The sequence below is a fragment of the Arvicola amphibius genome, chromosome 11 (assembly GCF_903992535.2).
Source record: "Arvicola amphibius chromosome 11, mArvAmp1.2, whole genome shotgun sequence".
NCBI classification, from domain to species: domain Eukaryota; kingdom Metazoa; phylum Chordata; class Mammalia; order Rodentia; family Cricetidae; genus Arvicola; species Arvicola amphibius.
The window spans coordinates 114,597,948-114,612,845 of record NC_052057.2 but is presented as its reverse complement, the minus strand read 5'-3'; positions in this window follow the sequence as shown (position 1 = coordinate 114,612,845).

Genomic DNA, 14,898 nt, shown 5'->3' with positions numbered 1-14,898 from the left:
CCTATCTGTCCCAAATAAGTAATTAGAATTGGAAATTAAAAATACATTAAAACAAAATACCTAGCTGCAAATATAGTTCATTGTCTGCCTATATGAAGGATGTGGGTGTGAAGGAAAACTCCCGAAGGAATCTGTGCCTGTAGATAGCAATAGTCTGGTTAGAATTTCACACTGGAGGGGTTGGGAGGTTGCCAGTAAGGAGGAGGGCTGAACTGGCCCTCCAGAACAGCCATTCCTTGCCCCCTGAGTCCAGACTAACATTCTGTGATAATAAAAGAAAAGCCTTTTAGAATTCATTGAATTACCAGACAACTAGCTTCTACCAATCCAAAAGCTCAGAATGCCTTCAGAGTGCATATTGGCCTATAGCAAAGCTTCCCAGTCTCCGTGTACCTGCCTCTCTGATGTACCCACCTATGTATCCAGTCTGCATGTACCTACCTCTCTGATGTACCCACCTATTCCAAGTCTCCATGTGCCTACCTCTCTGATGTTCCTATTCCTAGTCGTCACATACCGGCCTCCCTGATGTACCCTCCTATGTATCCAGACTCCATGTACCTGCTTCTCTGATGTACCCACCTGTGTATTTAAAACTTGCCTTGATTTATGATTGTTCTCTCGTCTGTAAAACCATAAAATCTACATGAAACTGCTTCTACATTGGAACATGGTGTTTGGGGTAACCTAAATTTGTGTTTCCAGGCCATGGTCACTCAAAATGGCTCCAGAATAATGCATACACCCTTAAGATGAGAGCTGTGGTTTCATGCTGACAGCGGAGCGCAAAAGAAGTTAACGATCTAAGTAAATTGAAAGACTGCATGTTTATAAGTAGGAAGAGTCAATTTTGTACAGCGATGCCAATTCTTTTCACCTTCACCTACAGATATCCTACAATCTCAGTCACAGTCGCATCGAGCCAGACATACCAGCAAAATGATTCCACAGCATATAGAAAAACCAAGATGGCTCAGTGGGGTAAGAGTTCTTGCTGCAGAAACCCTGTTCACCTGGAAGGAGAGCGCCAACTCACAGTGCTATTCTTTGATGCCACACCTGTGCTGTTCGGTACAAGAGCTCCTGGATACACACACACACACACACACACACACACACACACACACACACACACACACAAACAATAAATAAAGCCATCTTAAAGGATGCTGAAGGGACCCTAGTAGGTGGAACACGGCAAACATAGCTTTGGTAGAACTTGCCCTTCTGACATTCCCTCTTCCTAAAATCCGTTAGATTACATTCCAAAAGCTAGCCACCTTGATCTGTTCCCTTATTTGGCCACTTCCTCCTCCTGGGGCTGCCTGCCAAGGTTTAGTTATCAAATACTGGAGTCTAGCAATCAACCCCCACACTTTGGCTGCCCTAATTAACGTACCCAGTCACAATTAACCAATTGATCCTAACACAGGGTTTCCCCTTTTACCTTTATACCCTTTGCCTATGGTCCATGTCTGTTTCCTCTCTATCCAGAGGCAGTCTTTTGTCTCTCCAGGACAAATATTCTTTCTCCCTGTCCCTTACCCTGTCCTCCCCACATCCTGTTCCCTTCCCCTTCTCCTTCTCCCTTATGCTCTATCATCCTCTATCTCCTGTCTTTGTCTTCTAGTCCCTACCCTTTGTTCCTCTGGGGAAAATCAATCTCCTTTGTGCTGAGCACTTGGTCTGAGCACTTGGTCTTGGGGTGTCTTATGCTGACCCTGGTCCCTTCAGATACTGAAGAAAACAGAATATGTAGCTTGACAGTGTTTTCCTTTGGCTAAAGAACAAATTACCAAAGGCTAGCTGGTTCCCTCTGAACTCTGAGACAGGGGATACCTGATGAAGATCTTGGGTCTAATAAGGACCCACTTTCTAATTTGCAGACAGCCATCTTCTCATTGCATCTGAAAGAGAAGAGAGAAGTGGGGGAAGAGGAGAAGAGAAAGGGAAGAGAGTTCATGAATCACACTGCAAAATGGGCTTCTGTATAGAAACATGGAGTCAGAGACTCAAACATCCTGTTCATAGCGGTACTCAACACAAAACTGCCTTTCATGTAGTAATAATCCAGAGAGTAGATTTGACAGGCAAATGAGGCATAGATGTAGAATCAACAAATACACTGAAGAGACCTTTGACAAAGAAGCAAAGTCTTTCAGAGGAAAATTTAAAAATCTGCTCAGTGGTAGAGCACCTACTTAGAATTCATACAGCATACCATAAAAGTATCATAAAAGAAAAAAAATTAAGAAGAGGGGAATCTGACAGCAGCCATTTTACTTTGGCTGTTTGGAGGGGAGGAAGAGTGGGAAGGAGATGGAAGATGGGACTTTAGAACCGTCACAAAACCACTTTGAGATGGATTATGACCCTAAATTTAAAATGCAAAACTCTAAAACTTCTAGAAAATAAAATAGGAGAAAATCTATAGGAACTTGGATTGGTGGGGGGGAGCTTTTAGATGTAACAGCAGAGGCACCTTCTGTGGAAGGAGCATGTGATGAGCTGGCCTTTAGTAGAAAGAAAAGCCCTGCAGCTATGAAAGACAGTCCAGAGAAAACGGGGTACAGACCAAGACAGTGGGGGGGGGAGGTAAGAGAACACATCTGAGAAAGGCCTTATCTTTCCAAGACACCAATAACACTTAAATTTCAACAAAAATAATCAATGAGCCAGGTAGTGGTGGTGGCAGCGGCACACACCTTTAATCCAAGCACTGAGGAAGCAGAGGCAGGCAGGTCTTTGAGTTCAAGGCCAGCCTGGTCTACAGAGACAGTTCTAGGACAACCAAGGACTACCCAGAGAAACCCTGTCTCTAAATAAATAAATGAACAAATAAACAAAAGGTGAGTCATTAGAAACTTGGCAAAAGGTCTAAACAAACATCTCGGCAATAGATGGAGACAATTTATGAAAAGAAATTCTGACTCCTATAACACTAGGAGACTGCAAATTTTAAAATAAGATCACAACACACATCTAGCAGAATGCTTAAATCCAAAACACTGATAATACTAAATGCCAACTAGAATGGAGGAACTCAGGAGCATAGCCGCTGAACAGCAATCTAGAACTTTCTTACAAATCTAATTTTGTCATAAGTATCATTAGGCATATTTCCGGGCACTTAAATTAACTGAAAAGTTATGGCCACAAAACAACTGTACATAGATATTTATATCAGAGTTTACCAAATTTGTCCTCAATAGGCGAATAGAGAAACAAATGGAGTTTTAGCCATCAAACTTATGATAAGTTTTAAATCCCTGGTTATTGGATATCCGCCACCGCTGACGTAATAAACCAATAAAACCGAATTAATAAATCCAGGTTTAATCTGAGCAAGGCATTCCTAGGCGAGCCCAGGGGAAGAAGAGAAAACCACGAGGGCACAACCGTGGGCACACGGTTTTAAATGCCCTCAGGGTGGAGACGCCCGATGCTGGGGTGGAGTCTGGAATGAGGCAACTTCAGGGGCGGGGCCACCGCTTGGCACCCTAAGGGCGGGGTTTGGAACAGGACCCCTAGCGCCAGATTCCAAACACTTAAACAATGAGCTATTGGGCAAGAGAAATGGCTGCCGCAATAAAGCGGTGGTCTTGTAAACGCAAAGACCTGAGTGCTGGGGTAGGATTGCACACTTGTAGCCTCAACACCAGGGAGGCAGAGACCGGTGGATTCTTGTGGATTACTGGGTAGTCAGTTTAATCCTAGTCAGTGAGTTCCAGACAGTGAGACACCCTATCTCAAAAAAGGAGGAGGATGGCATCTGAGGAACACCGGTTATCTATGTGTTTTAGTTAGGGTTTCTATTGCTGTGAAGAGACACCGTGGCCACAGTAATTCTTATAAAGGAAAACACCTAATTGGGGTGGCTCACTTACAGTTTCAGAGGTTTGGTCCATTATCATCATGGCGGGGAGCTTGGCGGCATGAGGAGCTTGGTGGCATGCAGCAGACGCGGAGCTGGAGGAGCGGCTGAAGTCCTACATCTTTCAGACAGCAGGAAGTCAACTGCAGCACTGGGCAGTATCCTGAGCATAGGGAACCTCAAAGCCCACCCCTACAGTGACACACTTCCTTTAACAAGGCCACACCTACTCCAACAAAGCCACACCTCCTAATAGTGCCACTCCCTATGGGATTATGGGGGGCACTTACATTCAAACTACCACCCTGTGGTTGACTGTTGAGCTTTCCATGCAGGTACATAAATGTGCATAGGTACCTGCAAACACAGGTGCCTGTGTGCACTCTTATGTACACATGCATACACACATACACACACACACACATGCAAGCACGCATCCTAATGAGCTATAAAGCCACACCTGTGAGAGAAGTCACTGTGGCAGAACACGACTGCAATACCAACACCAAGAAGGTAGGAATGGCAGGACCATACTTTGGATGCCAGGCTGTCTACCTAGTAAGACCTTATTTGAAAGAAAGACACTTGAATGAATTTTAGAAAGCAACCTAAAATGACTGCAATGCTGTGTGATTTCTAACAATATTAAATTCTTGAAACAACAAAATTATAGATGGTCAAAAATACCAGGGCTTTCCAGGAGTTAAAGAAGACAGAGAACTGTGAGTTCAAGGCCAGCTTGATCTGCCAAGTGAGTTCCAGGACTGGCGCCATAGCTACTGAGAAATGCTGTCTTGAAAAACCAAAAAAGAAGGAGAAGGAGAAGGAGAAGGAGAAGGAGAAGGAGAAGGAGAAGAAAGACAGAGAAATAGTTAAGTTTGTAAAATTTCAAGAAATTTTTAGACTTTTTTGTGATACCACAACAGTAGGCAGATACATAATATTATGCATTTGTCAAAGAATATAGGTCAGATGCATTGTTTTCTATGTATGTGTATGTATATGCATGTCATCTGATTGGATATGATGTATATGGATGTGTATGTGGATACCTATGTGCTCTTTTTTCTTAGTTCCTATCACAAATCTTCAAAAACCCTTAGATACAGCTTTCTGGGAGCTAATGCCTTTGCTAAACTAATGAGGTGGTTTATGTCTGGACTTAGGTGAAGGACTCTGAAGAGCTTTAGGCTGAGCGTAGTCACCAGAAACACCCTGCACGTGACTCGGGTTGGGCTTTCAGCCACAACCACCAACATCCAAAGTGGAGAGAAAGGTCTGAAGTCTGAGTTCATGCACTCGGTCAGACCATGAAATCCCAAATCTCGGCATCAAAGCTCCCAGAGCTTCTGGTTGGGAGAGAGTGTGTTAACTCAGGCCCTCTCCACGAGGAAAAAGGCCTTTGCCATTGGGTTCTTCTGGACCTTAGCCTGGTACCGTTTCACCTGTCCAGCTGTATCCTCTATTAGAGAAGTACAATCCTAGGTGCAGTCCTCTCGCCGAGCTCTGTGAGTCATCCTAGCTAAGCACTGAATCTGAAGGGGTGGGGAGGTGGCTCCCTTCCCATGGATGCCCTAGGCAGTGTGAGAACAGTGTGAGCAGCATGAGGAAGCTAGGGCAATTTTGTTGATCTTTACCAGATGGGGGCTGTAGTGAATGGGAAGCACTCAGCATCAAAGTTGAATTGAATACTTGAACATTCGGTTGGTGTCAAGGAACTGTTGACAGAATGGAATGCACTGTACAACACAGAGAGTTCTGATGAACATTGTGGTTTTCAGTTAATATCACCATATGAGTCATGAATTATATTATAGCTGTGTGCAGAGTAGAGGGTTTGTGAACTCTCCGTGCCATTAGGACAGCTTTCCTGTAAACACAAAAGACTGTTTTTGTTTTGTTTTTGTTTTGTTTTGCTTTTGTACAGGATTTTTCCGTATAGTCCTGGCTGCCCTATAACTCACTCTATAGACCAGACCAGCTTCAAATAGAACAAACTTGCCTCAAACTCAGAGATCCACCTGTCTTTGCCTCCTGAGTACTGGGATTAAAGGTGTGCACCACTATGCCCAGTTCAAAATACTCTTTTAAAGAACAAAAGTAATACAAAACCAAAATAGCTATATAACGTTCTGATAGGCAATTGAAGAAAAAAGCTGCAGGCACTCTAAAATGGTATCACAAGTTTACTAATGCTTCCTTGGCGTTGTAGCTTTTAGCCTGAAGGGGAGGAATTAGCCGAGTGACTAATGAAGGAGAAGTATACCAGGCAGAGGGAAAGGCACAGGCAGAACTTTTGCCAGTGAGGAGCGGAATGAACCTCAATACACTCAGCGGCTGGAAAGCCCTGTGGTTGGAACTGCGGGATGAGACAGAGTGAGCACGGTGAGGCTGAGCAGCAGAAGGTGCTTGCTGAACACAGAGGAACACAATCAGGTTCCATTAAAAGCACAGCTCGCACTACTGTGTGGAGGGCAGATTCCATGTGTGGACAAGCAACTGTGATGTGGTCTGTCCCCAAAGGCAAACTGGTCCCCAATATGGTGGTACTAAGACGTATTCAGAACCTTTGAGAGGTGACTCTAGTTACAGGTGATGGGATATTGGTGGCATTGCCCTAGGGAGAAAATCATACCTGTCTTGTGGAATTAGTTAGTTGACATAAAAGACCAAACTTCTCAATCCTGCTCTAACTTAGAAAGACTTAGTGACTGGTCAGGTGTGGGTTAATAGCAGGGAGATATTGAGATTGTTAGGAATATTCTTAAGACGAGCCTCTCCAATGATGCAAATAATTCTAATCAGACCAAATTAGACTAAATGAATGCCCATGTCTACTGCAGTGCTCCCGGGTGTCTGGGCAAGCATGGTGAGGGGAAGAGAGTGAGAGACAGAGGGGCAACCACACAAAACCCCAAAACCACGTATTCTTTTTATCTGCAGCAGCCTAAATAACCTTTGGGAGTGGTCCTGACCCTCCCTGGGGAGGAATCAGTACTTGGTGGGCTTTTCCAGAGGTGGAATCTGGACCAATGCAACTACCAGGGACAGGGGTCTTGAGACCCCCTCCATCGGTGCCCCAAGGACGAATGCCAGAGGCTGGGGTTATGCGTTCAACCAATCACAGATGACTACCAGCGTGCTGACACACGCAAAGTTTTGAAAGTGGCACAGTTTCTGAGATAAGGTACACGAAGGTGAGCACATATAGGAGGTGAGAAGATTAGAACTCTGTAGGATTCATTAGATCTAAAGCAGTATGTGTGTTACTAGTTTGGGGTTTAATCATGGCTCCTGGAAGATGTCTATACATACCCAAGGACGCAAAGATGGTTCAGAGGTTAAGAGTGTTTGCTGCTTTTTTTTTTTAATTTATTTATTTATTATGTATACAATATTCTGTCTGTGTATGTGCCTGCAGGCCAGAAGAGGGCACCAGACCCCATTACAGATGGTTGTGAGCCACCATGTGGTTGCTGGGAATTGAACTCAGGACCTTTGGAAGAGCAGGCAATGCTCTTAACCTCTGAGCCATCTCTCCAGCCCTGTTTGCTGCTTTTACAGAGTGACTTGGATTAGTTCCCAGCACCTACATGGAAGCATACCGCCATCTGAAACCTCAGTTCCAAGGAATTGAGAGCTCTTCTGCACCAGGCATGCCCGTGGTGCACATGCACACTTGGACACAAGTACTCACGCACACACACACACACACACACACACAAAAAACGATTTTAAAAACGGTATTTATACCCCAATGTGCTAAATTCCTTTACATGATAAAAGGTAGCTTGAAGGTATGATTGATGAGTTTAGCATTTTGAGATGGAAGATTGTTCTATTTGAGCATACTGAGGGAAATGCATAAGGACAGATTAACTGGAAGAACTCACCAGAAAATGAAACATTCTTTGGGCTAAGGACACAGCTCAGTGTTACAGGGCTTGCTTAGCATGTGTCGAACCCTGGGCTCAATCCCTAGTACTAGATTTAAAAAAAAAAAAAAAAAAGCAGCAGAGAGAGAGAGAGAGAGAGAGAGAGAGAGAGAGAGAGAGAGAGAGAGAGAGAGAGAGAGAGAGAGAATACAATGTCAGGTCCCAAAGAAACCCCTTAGACAAGGCCCAGTACTTGTGGCGCCTCGGAGCACTTACCCCCCAGCACCCCACCCTAACCATCTCCAGCCTAAGGGCTTAGCTTCTCTTTCCCCAGCATCTCATTCCTATATAAGCCTGTCAATTTCAGCTACACCATCTCTTGGTTCTCTCTCACGCACCTCAGTCTTGGCTGGTGTGTCCTGATTTTCTTCTCTTCCTCTCTCGAACCCCGCCCTCCCATGTCCCAGTTCAGTCTGGATTCTTCCAGCTGCCTTTGGCTGAGCGCTCAGATCCACAGTAAAAGCCTTCCCCTCCATAGTGTCTGGGAGCGGTCACGTCTTCGTTTTCACTCAAACAGTAAATAGTAAATGTGGCTTATTGACCAAGAAAGAAATCCAAGGAGCTGGTATGTTGGCACATAAAATCCCAACAGGATTAGGAGCCCAATGCCAGTCTGTGTCACACAGGGAGATTTTGTCTCCAGATTTTTACTCTACGTGACTCTTGCATTTGAATAATCTTTATGTAAACACAGTTATATTAAAAAAGTATTATTATTTTAGGACCAAACATGATCACGTTAGAGTAGTAACGAAGGCCTATTAGCAGAACTTTCCTCTGGGCAGGAGAATAGGGTCTCCGGCACTTAGGGCAGTGGAACCCCTCCTGGGAAGGTGTGTCTGCCTTAAGTCATGCTAAAGAGGCAGGCAGAATCATTCTCCTCTAGTGGGCTAATAAGCTTTTAATTTCCGGAATTCCTGCCTCCAGCACAGATTCTCACAGAGCACAGCCATGCTGATTAAGTCTGCATGTGTTTCTGAATTACTCAGACGAGCATAACTTTCTTTTCTTCGTTCTTTCGCCTTTCTAAGCAGGCTTCCCTAGCATTTTCAACTTCCTTCTTTCTAAAGTGCGTCATCTCCATCCTGTGTCGCCCGGCCTCAGACAGCTGACCCTCATGCAGCAGAGCCGTGGCCTTTTCTCCCCTGCGCTCCTCCTCTCAGTAGCTCTTGAGGTTTAGAGTTCTCCTAGCCTGTGTTAGTTTTCTTTTAAATCCTAATAAAATTGTCTGAAGCTTCTGTTTGATTCCATCTTAAAATTCTTTTTTTGTTTTCTGTTTTTTTGAAAATCCTCTTATAATGGAATTAAGAGGTGAGCCTGACTTCCCTGGTATCATCTGCTGACCCAAAAGGATCCCCCCAAACCCAGGAAGAATCACAGGTTGGCTCCGGATACTAATTTGTTTTCCAGAATATGTTTTTAGTTCGTATTTTCAATAGCTTGCTGTAAAGCAAAGTTCATAAATGTGCATATGCCCTAGCAATTACCCTGGTAAGGCATGACCAACCAAAGGTACAGCTGCTTAGACAAACCTCCTCGGCACCCACCTCACGCTGGGCCTAAAGGGAATTGCTATTTATTTGAACCGAGTAAAACTGGAAGTAATTATCATAAAAACCTAATCTTCAGAAGTGAGCCTTTCTTTCCTTGTTTGAAAACTGCCTGGAGCCACTAACATTAGCATCGCCACAGCTTCACAACGGAGCTTAGACGAGTTGACCCGTGGCCGGTCACTTGCTCTGCTGAGTGATGTAACTTCCTCTTTCAAAAGAGTCTCAGCCACCTGACAAGCAGCTCCCGAAATCCTCACGTCAGCCTTTGTTCCAGAACGCCCCGCCCCCGCAGAGTGCTAGTTAAGGCAGCAGGATTGTGAACCTTTTTGTTAAACAGTAATACCACCTAAAAACACTCCCCAGTCACTTTCCTCAGCGGGGGGGGGGGGGGGGGGGGGGGGAGGGGGGTAAGGGGAAGCTCTAGTTGCTCTTTTTCTATAATATATACTTTTTCCGAGACTGCCATACATGTATACAATGTATTTTGATTATATCTTCCTCTAACTCCTCCCGTCCATCCCCCTCCTAACTTAATGCCCTCTTTTCTGCTTTTTTGAACCCAAGGAGGCCAATCAGAGCCCCCCTCTTAAGTACATGGGTCTAGGACCACCAACCTGAGCAGGGCCAGCTCACCAGGGCCGCACCCATTAAGAAAACCGACTCTCAGTTTCCCAGCCATCCTAACTGCCAATAGTTCCTCAGCTAGGAGGAACTAGGGCCTTGTGAGCCCCTCGGCCATTCGTCCTGGAATTGCGACTAGATCTTGTACAAGTCCTTTGCAGCAACCACAGCTGCTACATACATATCCTAGAGAATCTCGTGGAGAAGAAAGTATGCCTCTGAACATATCACATTGTCTATTGAAGGGCGCCCTGAATGCACAGGGGTAACTCCATATTTAAGAAGAACACTGAAGACGGACAGGGCTGCTCAGTGGCAGAGTGCCTGCCTCCCATGTGAGAAGCTGCGGGTTCAATAAATAAATAAACAACGCAAAGAATAGCGGACTAAACCGTTGTGTAAAGCTTAAGTATTTATGAAGGAGAAAAATTATTTCTTAGTATCATTTACACAAGGATTTAGCAGAGATGATACCCATGTAAGTTATAAGGCCCCTGTTGCTAAACTGAACATGTTACAAGGCTATTTTTAAATTTGTTCTATCATAGCATGTTTTTTCATTGTGAAGCACATGTATAGAATCACAAGACCCATACCTTTTATAGGTTGGTGGGAAAAACATTGTTAATCAGTGCAAGGTATGTTAAACACAATTCGTCCACTCTAAGGTAATTTAACAATACTTGAATCCCCAGACCTTTTCACTGAACTCTCTAATGTATTGGCTTCTGTCACCTCCCCTGTAACCACCCACCCCTACCTAGGCATGCTAGGCAAATACTTGACCACTGAGCCATACCCCTAGTCTGGCTTCTGCTTCTCTAAGAGATTAAAATAAAATTTTCTTAGTTTTGAAATACCTCCCCTCTACAAAATACATTTTTAAATATATAAAGCAGTTTAAGACAGTACTAAAGTGACTTGTGGCTTTTTCTAAAAAGGGAGTTTCCATTGTTGCATAGATGTTAGTGAGTCAGCCGCTCGTCGTGTTTCCAACTCTTGTCTCCCTGAGTTGGCTTTTACCAATACTTATAAGGAGAGAAATTTTAAAATGTATTGGCCCATTAGAAACAAGATTCCCATAACAGAAAATAAAAAGAAATGATCAAAAATGGCCAAGGATGTAGTCTAGACGCTTTGATATTGCCACGTTAGTGAGGAGGATGTAATGTATATTTGTTCAGGGCAGTTATCGCAGGAACACTACAATATTGTGTGTCCACTTATGGTCAGCTTAAATTTTAATGATATCTGGACTATTTAAGAACACCCGAATAAAGTCATTAACAAACCTGAACACGTACATCCTTTGCCACTTGTGTGCCATGTTAACACTGTTGCCATCATTCGTTGATCAGTCCCTTTCTAGGTCATGGCCAGAACTTCCCCAGTGTGCTAACCTTTTTGCTTCCAACTGTGGACTTCTCTCTGGGACTCCACTCTAAGCTGTGAATACATTCGCCTTAGCGAAGGTGCCAAAAGCTCATTTCCACGGTCCTCGGGGCAGAACTCCCCAGAGGCTCAGCCTCAACCATACGGCTGTTTACACATCCAGGGGAGTGCAGCACGATTTCTGATCATATTCCTATAGAAAATTATATAGTTCTTTTATTCGTTAATTTTCCCACGTATGGATAATTGAGCAACTACACTAATGCGACCACTGCGTCTTAGCCCTACCCTTCAGTTCTTGCTATAACCCCTGTACAGTTTTACATTTTACTGGGAGTGGGTTTTTCTTCCCTGCTGTCTCTTGAGAATTAATCATCCATTCACCTCCCTGAGAGCCGAGCTGACTTTGCTTTCGTTTTTCTTTGATACCGGAGCAATGTCTGAGGAATTGAATAGTTTCCTGTCTATAGTAACTGTGTTTTTCTTTTTCTAAAGCCTTTAGAATGTCTTTACATATTACAACTTTACACCTTCGGGTTTCTGTGATCATGGTGTGTGGCAAAAAAAAGTACTTTCCTCTGCCTGTTCCAGTTTAGTCACGAGCTGTAGTTGTCCCGTGACTCTCGCCTCTCTTGCAACATTTGCAGTTACAGCATCTGTTAAATCTTTAACTTAAGAAGGAATTCCTTTTGTCAATAAAGATGCTTTTTCAAAAGAGTATGCGGCGAGGTGACTCAAAACCACCAGAGGCTACCAACTGAAGCCAGAGAGCCCTGTGCTGCTGGCTTTTTATTACAACCTGGTTCCTCTTTAAGGGTTTTGAACTTTCCCCCAATAACTAGCCCTGTGAAGGAGGCCTACAGCTCCGTGCACATAATTGGCCTGATTCACAGGCCATCTATGTAAGACTCCTAGAGAAGCAACAAGTGAATCTTGGGAGCAAGAGCTCTGTGGTACTCCGGGAACTGGGGGACAGAAGAGTCCTGCTGGCGTTGAGACCAGACGTCTCCATGAGCACTCTCAGTAGGAGCAACGTGGATGAAACACAGTCAGAGCTGTCACAGTGCTTTAGACAAGGGAACGCAGAGATAGGGTCTCGAGCATATTTGGGAATGGTAGGCCCTCTGAACTTGGTAGCTGTCATAAAACTGAGCTTGTATTCCATGTGTTTAGCATAAGTAAACCTGTTCTAAGTGTAAGACTGGGAGCTGGAGTGGAGTGGCTGTGACTTGTAAGGGCTGACCCCACCCCCTCCACACACACAGCTTCCTAGTCCCCTGGTACTGGTAGAAATGGAGGATCCCTGCTGTTCACCCATCAGCTAGTTTAGCCTAACTAGAAACCTCTAGGTCAACCAGCGAAAAACCCCAGTTCAAAAAAAAAAAAAAAAAAAAAAAAAAAAAAAAAAAAAAAAAAAAAAAAAAAAAAAAAAAAAAATCACAAGGTGATGAGAAAGAATGACACCTAAGATTGTCTTCTGTCTTCTGGCCCGCACAGACCTGTGTGCAAATGGGCACATGCATACCAATGCCCTCCTCACATACATACACAAAGCATTATTCTTAGGATTTAAATCCCCAGAGTAATCCCAGGACCCATAATCCGTTCTACTTAGTGAGGAGATGCAAGTACCCTCACCTGTCTTCCTTTGCAAATCAAGTTAGAACCAGATGTTCAGATCCTTACATATTATCTCAGTGTCTACCCAAAGTTAGACGTCACTTTTCTTAGACTCAAAACTATCTGGATGGGCTGGAGAGATGGCTCAGTGGTTAAGAGCATTGCCTACTCTTCCAAAGGTCCTGAGTTCAATTCCCAGCAACCACATGGTGGCTCACAACCATCTGTGGTGCTGCCCTCTTCTGGCCTGCAGGCATACACACAGAATAGTGTATACATAATAAATATTTAAAAAAAAAACTATCTGGACACAGTATGCCCTGCTTTATTGAGGTTTTGGTTTTCTTTCTTTCTTTCTTTCTTTCTTTCTTTCTTTCTTTCTTTCTTTCTTTCTCTCTCTCTCTCTCCCTCTCTCCCTCTCTCTCCCTCCCTCCCTCCCTCCCTCCCTCCCTCCCTCCCTCCCTCCCTCCCTCCCTCCTCTCTCTTTTTTTTTTGGTTTTTGAGACAGGGTTTCTCTTTGTGTAGCTTTGGAGCCTGTCCTGGCACTCACTCTGTAAACCAGGCTGGCCTCGAACTCACAGAGATCAGCCTGCCTCTGCCTCCTGAGCCCTGGGATTAATGGCATGCACCACCACCACCACCACCCAGCTATGTTATGTTTTTTTTTTCAAATTCCAGTTACTGATACTAACAGTAAAAATATTAACTGAAATTTTTAGAAGCAAATTTTAAAGTGTTCTTTTGCGTGTGAGAAGAAATCTCAGACCATCTGCTCCATTCTGTTGCGTCCCATCCGAGACACGAGTCACCCCTGTTCCAGCGTATCTGTGCTGCAGACAGCAATTGCCCACTAATCCTCTGTAGCCATGTGGCTCACCTGACTGACTGAGATACTGTAAAGTGTGTGCTTCAGTTACTCTTCCACTCCACTCCAACAAGACGTCAACGCCTACAGCATCTACCTCACCGCTCACTTGGACAACATGGCAATGGTGTGGGTATCCGGGTGGCGGCTGCCGGATATCCAGGGAAACATGAGTAAGCAATAGATATGGTTGTTATATAACTCATTATGTAACCAGCTCTGGCAAGATGCCACCTTTGTGTGATTCTTTATTAAAAACGTCTTTATAAAATGGGACTAAAGGCATATGCTCAAATCTTACAATGGGTCCAGGCATCTTTTTATATCTCTCAGCTCTTCATGACCTTCCACCCCTGACCCCTGAACTTAGCGTCATCACTTGGCATAGGCAGCAGGGTAGGACGGGACCCCAGAAATGCATGAACCATCTTTCACCATGGCTGAAGGAGGCACAAAGGAATGGGGTGACCTTTCGTGCCTACTGAGCCCCCAGTAGAGAGCTGCATGAGGTGCCCAGAGAGTCCTCGTTCCCGGGGGGGGGGGGCTCTCAGGTGTCAGGGTGGACGCCCTGACAGGAAAGGAAGAGATGGCAGCAGAAAAGATACGCTGTTGGTCATAAAGGCTGTGGTCATGGTCACACAGATGCCCTGCAGGGATGCAGTGAGGGAGGTAGAGAATTGTGGAGAAACTGTCATCCTAGGAATGTGATTCTAGTTCTAGCTCCCTAGGGACACCCTCTAAGGCTATGAGAAAATGTCCCACCTACTGTTGCAAGCTCTACTGGTAATTGAGCAGAAAATACAGGTAGAGCAGCCCCTGGGTCAGTGGGGTCAGCTCCAAGACAGATAACAGCCACAGCCACATGCCCTGCATTCCCTGTATCTCACAGAGCCACAGCTGGGAAAGCAGGGCAGAGTCCAGGGGAGCCAGTCCCTGCCTGATGGCTGCGCCTCTGCAATGAACGTGCAGACAGTGAACTGCAGAGAGGGTGGAGAAATTGGCCTCTGCCACTACCCGTCCCTCTTAAGGAAATGTTTG